At 43.2% G+C, this 6,303-nt stretch overlaps 1 long non-coding RNA gene across 2 annotated transcripts; it reads left to right on the forward strand.

Annotated features, from left to right (window-relative positions):
- Positions 1-1,019: 1,019 nt before the first annotated feature.
- LOC123072824 (uncharacterized) lies at positions 1,020-6,303 on the forward strand. 2 transcript variants are annotated; one of them, XR_006435433.1, is made up of 6 exons: positions 1,020-1,587; positions 2,283-3,206; positions 3,967-4,125; positions 4,606-4,739; positions 5,620-5,645; positions 6,091-6,303. It is a non-coding gene; the product is annotated as an uncharacterized lncRNA (long non-coding RNA). The 2 variants fall into 2 exon arrangements; XR_006435432.1 differs by having other exon boundaries at positions 1,020-3,206.

The following is a 6,303-nucleotide window of genomic DNA, read 5'->3' on the forward strand; positions in this document are numbered from 1 at the left end:
CCGTGTTTTCGAAACGATCCAATCGGGTAGCCAGTCCACTGTGGGCCTGTGGCACTGTGCCCGGCTGTGACACCAGTAGGTCTTTTTGTACAGCGCACCTACATGCGGTAAAGCTAAAGACGGGCACATTGTTAATTTGTACGTCCACGCTGCTAGTGCTGCTCTTCCCCTTATCGTTGCATCTCCTCTTTTTTCTTTTTTTTTAAGAACAAGTTCCAATGCATCTCCTGCTCCAGCCGCGCTTTGGTTGCTTCACTAAAACATCAGAACGTATTGACCACGGCCGGCCCACCCATGTTGATCACACACACCGCGCGCTGGCGGGCAGCTAGCCTTGTATCAGATCACGTAGCTCAGAGGAGTATCAGATCATGTGGGTCTTGTATCAGATCACATGTTGATCCAAGCCAGCCTACGTGCTACTGCATGGTGTCACGTAACGTACGTGGGCATGCACTCACACATGAGCCAAGTAGACGGAGGAGAGCCACAACCTCCGGCTCCGGGTACAACGTGCCGTGTGCAGCTAGTAGCCAAGACCAGGATAATAAACTTACTCAAGGTGGTGGTGGTCGTCGTGACAATGAGGACCCGCCGTCTTAGCTGCCCGGTGATCTCCACGGGTGTCCAAAGCTGTGCTTCCGCACAGTGCACCACATGGTGCCGAGTGCCGACATGTTCCACATTGCCGTGCCTCCCGTGTCAGGGTCTTTTTCCTACAGGGTATCTCTGTTGGCGAAGAAAAGCAGGCCGGGAAATCTCTACCTCTCTGCCTCTCTACCTAATCTCTACCTACTAATAAACCAGGGATCGCTTCTGGTCGTACGTCGTCGTCATTTTTGCAAAAAAAATCCTATAGTTGTAGGTATTCAACCCGCAATCCAAATAATAAGTCAACCGGTATGGGCGAGTTAAAAGAAAAAAACGCCTCCCGAGCAGATGCGGGAAGAATAGGGGCGGGGGCGCTCCGTGATGTGGATGCCGGGCGGGGAGAAGAGGGGCGGGGGCATGGACGGGGAGGAAGAGGGGCGGCGAGGAAGAGGGGCGGCGAGGGTGGAGGCGGAGGAGGAGACGCGGGCGCTGTGGGGTGAGATGGAGGAGGAGCGCCTCGCCGCGGCCAGCGCCGCCAGCAAGGCCATGGCCATGATGTGGCGCCTGTAGAAGGAGAAGGCCGAGGTCCAGATGGAGCTCCGTCGCTTCGCCGCCGAGATCGACGACCTTCGTGCCCTCATCGCCGTCGAGGAGCGGGATGCCGAGGCGGAAGAGGAAATCTTCAGGAGCTACGGGATCGACGTCCGACCGCCGCCATGACCGGCCTCTTGCGCAGCTCCCGGCCGCCGTCTCCTGTGCCTCCTCCCGTGTCTCCCCCACCTCGCCTGTGCAGCACCGTGGCTGCACGTCGCCGGCGCCATCTGCTGCAGCCCCACAGTCAGCCACCTGCACGCCATGGGCAACAGCCATGGAGGCCGCTTGCTCGCCCCTCACCAGCCAATACCTCCGCCAACATCTCATCCATCAATCAGCAACTAAGCAGGAGGACTGCATGTGATTTTGGACCTTGGGAGCGACTGGGTGATTATATGCCAGGTAATCTGTTTTGCTGAATTTGTTCAGAAGGCAAATCCTTGAGGTTGACAACACATGTCCAGTTCGATCTGTTTTCATTACACACACATGTTGTTTTTCCATTAGCAATGCAAATTAGCTACCATCTTAATGTTATGTCTTTGTTTTCTTTTACAATCTGCAAGGAACTCAAAGATAGTTGTACGTTTGCTCACGTGCATTTTAGTCCATAAATTGTTTGGGCAATACAGAACCGAAGAATATGTACATGTTTGGTTACAAACTTCAGTTTCTTTTGATGCTTATGAAATAGTTAAATGCTGAATATTGTAGTTAAGAGAATAGACAGCTCTCTTCCCACAAAAGAGAAGGAAGTAGCTAGAGCTCTCCTATGAACGTGTATTGAGATCTTCCGGCAATGCTAGGATTTTGAGGTTTTTCCTTTAAATTAAGTGTGCAGTTCTTGCTTCTGATCATTACAATTACTTAGTGTTAATTTTGTTATCTTGCGTGTACAACATGCTATTCTCTGTTCAGCTGACTGCATGACCAATATTAATCATTCTGTATATGAGTAATTTAATTTTCTTATTTCATGCAGTTTGGAGCAATTCGTGGTTACTAACAGTTTCGAATTAGATTTATTTCAATTGCAATGAGGTACAACACTGACCCTCTTCCTTGCTGTCTTATCTCCACTGTTTTGGTTTAACTAGCATATGTGGAGGACGATGGGAAGACGAGCTAGACGCCAGAAGCAATATTGCAACACCATGCTTGAGGAACTTGATTCTACCAGTATATAAGCATTATACTTTCTAACACTGAGAGCTTAATTATCTTTGATGCAACCAGTCCATCCAAGTATGCAAATATCTGATGCATGTGCAATCAGTACTTTTGCATGTCTAATACATGTAGAAAGATCCGAATTTGGTCATTAATTTCCCTTTTAGTACTTACTAACGTTTTTATTGTTTTGGATGATCCAGAATTGATTTGGGATGTAGAGATTGAAGAACAGAAAAATCTTAAGCCATCAGGTCAGGATGTCAGGTTCAGAATTGCCTGGGCATCTTCGAGTGTCATGATGATGTTGATTATCGGGATATGGAGGTACGTGTGCTCCATACCGTGGCTGAGCCTGTCGGATCCGCAGAGTGGCTGCACGACACCTTAGGGACCCGATGTGAAGTCGCATATGCTATTCTACAGTGCTTGCCCTCTAAAATCTGAATTGTCGGTTGTACATTTAGTGTTGAACTGCAGTAATCTACTGCACTTGCATCTGAATTGTACATTTAATAAGTTAATACTTGAGAGTTAAGATAGATCACTAATCTGGCTGGGTCTCTATCGTTGTGGCAATTTGGCAAGCGTTTCTAGAGGTGATAAATCTGCAAGCAGAAAGTCAATGTCCTTCTGCTATGCCGCACAATTACAGTGCTTTCACATTATGGATAACTTTGTTTCCTAAAAGTAAAATCTTTGTCAGTGCCAAATCAGGGTGCAGGACAAGTCAGCCATCCGTGCGAAGTCGGTGTCAGCAAGGGTGTGGGGCGTCCGGAGGAGCATCCGGGTTGAAGGTTCTGGCCCTCACCATCGAGACTACCATGGTCGTCGCCAAGTACATCTGGAATGTACGCAATGAACCTCCCTAATGCAATGTTGCTTCTGTTTATTTCATCTTTTGATTGTGGCAGACTATATTCCAATAAGGCACATTAGGTAGTAGCTTTGTGATAGGGGCCAAACCTGCATATTTTGATCAATTGTTTTTATTAGATTAGCATGGGAGCTTACTGTTCAGTGAGGATTTACCCCCTTAAAGTCATATTGTTAATATCCAAAAATTTCAATGCGTGGGGGGGCGATGTCCCACTACTTTGCACTTTTAATTCCAGCACTTAAATAAGATTTGGAGGGCAGACGTTGCACAAATGGATCATGTGGCATGTAATACTGTTGTATTATCAAATCTAGCATGTCTCTATAAAAATAAATCTAGCATCAGTTCTGAACTTCTGATGATGTAAGGTAAACACGTAGGCATATCTTCGCCATAGTTGCATCCTTTATAGCAGAGATTTTGTTATGAAAATTCTATTTTGTTAATGGAAGCCTTTGTGCTTCTGTTCACTTAGGACGTGAATTTTTTAGACCATCTTAGGACGTGAAGTGGGATGCAACATCTATAGATCTACTGAAACTGAAAGGTGGTTGTTAGTTAGGTTCTGATTGTGCCAATCAATAATACACAATTGTTACTAGGGTTCGGCTCCAGACGCCATCCATCAACTCCTGTTCTAAAGTGTGCTGGTGAAATGCAATCCGTTCTCTCTATCTTTCCCGCTGAGATGCAGAGGAGCTCGGTGTTTTAGGGTTTGGCTGTTGCTGCAGGAGAAGGTGGAGTTGCGACAGGAAGGAGGAATGAATTTCTAATGGATCTACTGTCTCCCTTGAGTTGGGGCGAACGTAGTGAAGCACCACGCTGTGTTTATTGATCTGGAATCCAAGAGGATCACCCGCCCTTGGTTGTTCCCTTCGTTTGTCAACTAGGTGAGACCTTCAATTTTGTTGTGCTATCGTCTCCAATCTGTAACCTCTTTTGATGTTTTTTTCCAAATTGAGAGATGATAGATAAATAACACTGTATTCATAATTTCATTAGTTTGCCATATTTAACAGAAAACAATTTTTAACCCTCTATTCATTAGTTTGACATTTTAATATTTTCACCAAAATGCACATGAAATGGCCCAAATTGGAATGTGCTTATGATATTTGTTGTTCAATAAAGGAACATATGTCCTGCTGCTCTGATCCATAATAAGGATAGTTTTATTTTGGGTTCACATGGATTCAATCAGAATTATCTCAATTTATAAAAGTTTCTTCAATGGTTAAGATGGCTGAAATCACTAGCGATACTTCCCGTTCTTATTTATTTTCTCCTGTTGCAATGCACGGGCATGTTTGCTGCCCAGAATTCTCATCTCTTCAGCTTTCGCTATAAGTTCCTATGATGCTCCTTTTTAGGTGACTTTTCATGTGATTTCTGCTTCCAAAAATTAGAAAATACCTTCAGATCAAACCAGCAGATTTGTAGATTTCTGGGAATTGCTGCTACTCCATCTCCATCTAGCCAATGGTCTTTGGTTACTGATTCTGAGGTACGATGTTGTTTTTTTTATATCCCATTTAGCTTGGCACCTCCATTTATTGGTTCGGGCCGAGCAAAGACCCTGTTGAGCAGTATCACTGACTGGAAGCATAAATTTTTAGATCAGTGATAAGATAAATCCTGTGTACCGGTGCTTAGTAGCTAGCGAAATGCGGCTGGTATTTTTGGTCTGTATGTAGGTAGCTTCCTGATGTGTGTGGCTGTGTGTTCATTCACACAGACCTGAACTTATTTATGTTTTTCGTTGGCTTCATTTTAGTAAAGATGGGGTGGGGAAAAACTACACCCTATATATGTAAGTTGACTGAAAATAATAATATGTTCCAGTAGCTATATTTCTTCGGTTCCTAACATGGTTGTAGGCTAGATGTTCCTCTTGGTTTGTCTTGCTATAGAACCTGCCCCTATTCATCTGTTACACATTTTGTGTAGCTATTAAGGAAGAAAGTAATGGACATTCACAGGTCAGAGTTTCCCCATCAGCATTTGATGGCAGGAGCCGCTGCTTTACAGAAAATGGATGTGAAACCAAAATCATATTTTACTAACTTTTATTTACTGCATATTATCATTTAGCAGTATGTTGGTTGTGCCTCCCCGTGATCAATGTAGATCTTCTGCAGATGTAGTGCATGCAGTTCTCTCAGGCGTTAAACTTCTCAATGGTTGACCATGGAAAATCTGTGTAGCTCTTGTTTTCTACATATGTTTCTGGTTTCGAGCTCTTACTCCTTTTGAAATTACCATCTTTAAACATTGTAGATTCCAGTCTCTTGTGTATTTACATCAAAGACTGTTTTCGAATGCTTATTATGTACTAAACTCCCTGCCCCCTCCTTCTGTCACATGTGTTGTTCCCTTGTCATCAGTGAGCTCGAGAAAACACAACTACAAGGTACAGAATAGTTGCCACTTAGTTAGCATTTTAGTTAACATTGTAGACATGTTAGTAACACTATAATGTTGGACAATAAATGAATTCGACTACATCCAAAGGAACTTATCTTGCTTCCAAGAATAGTAAAATCATCTTTAATATTTTCCCAAATTTCGCTTATATTCATATTTCTTAACATGTTTGGAATGCCGTTTCCTCCGAAATGTAGCATTTACCTTTCATTTGGAGCATAGGATGCATTTTTATCAGTTCCTGACTGAAATAACCACTTTTCTGATAAAAACGCTATCCATCAGTTAGACTTGATTAATTGTCTTCTAGACACACCTTCAAATATATATAAGTTCTCTGATAAGGTAGTTGTGGGAAGACTTATTTTTGGTTTACATTGTAAAAAAATTCAATGACCACAGATTTGACTTTCTTTTTTGCTTCTTTTCAGCTTTCAGGTCCTAAATGAGAAGGTAAGGATGTACTTGAGCAGTATGAGAAGACCCAGTTCCATCATCTCAGAAGCCAGAAGTTCCCCATTTAATATCTTTCATTCTGAAATTTGTTTAAGAAGATGGTCATTCTTCTATTAGCAGCACGATTATGTGTCAATTGTAGATTCTTAATTGCTTAGAATTATTTTATATGTTTGATTCCTTCGATT

The sequence above is a fragment of the Triticum aestivum genome, chromosome 3B (genome assembly GCF_018294505.1).
Source record: "Triticum aestivum cultivar Chinese Spring chromosome 3B, IWGSC CS RefSeq v2.1, whole genome shotgun sequence".
Lineage (NCBI taxonomy): Eukaryota > Viridiplantae > Streptophyta > Magnoliopsida > Poales > Poaceae > Triticum > Triticum aestivum.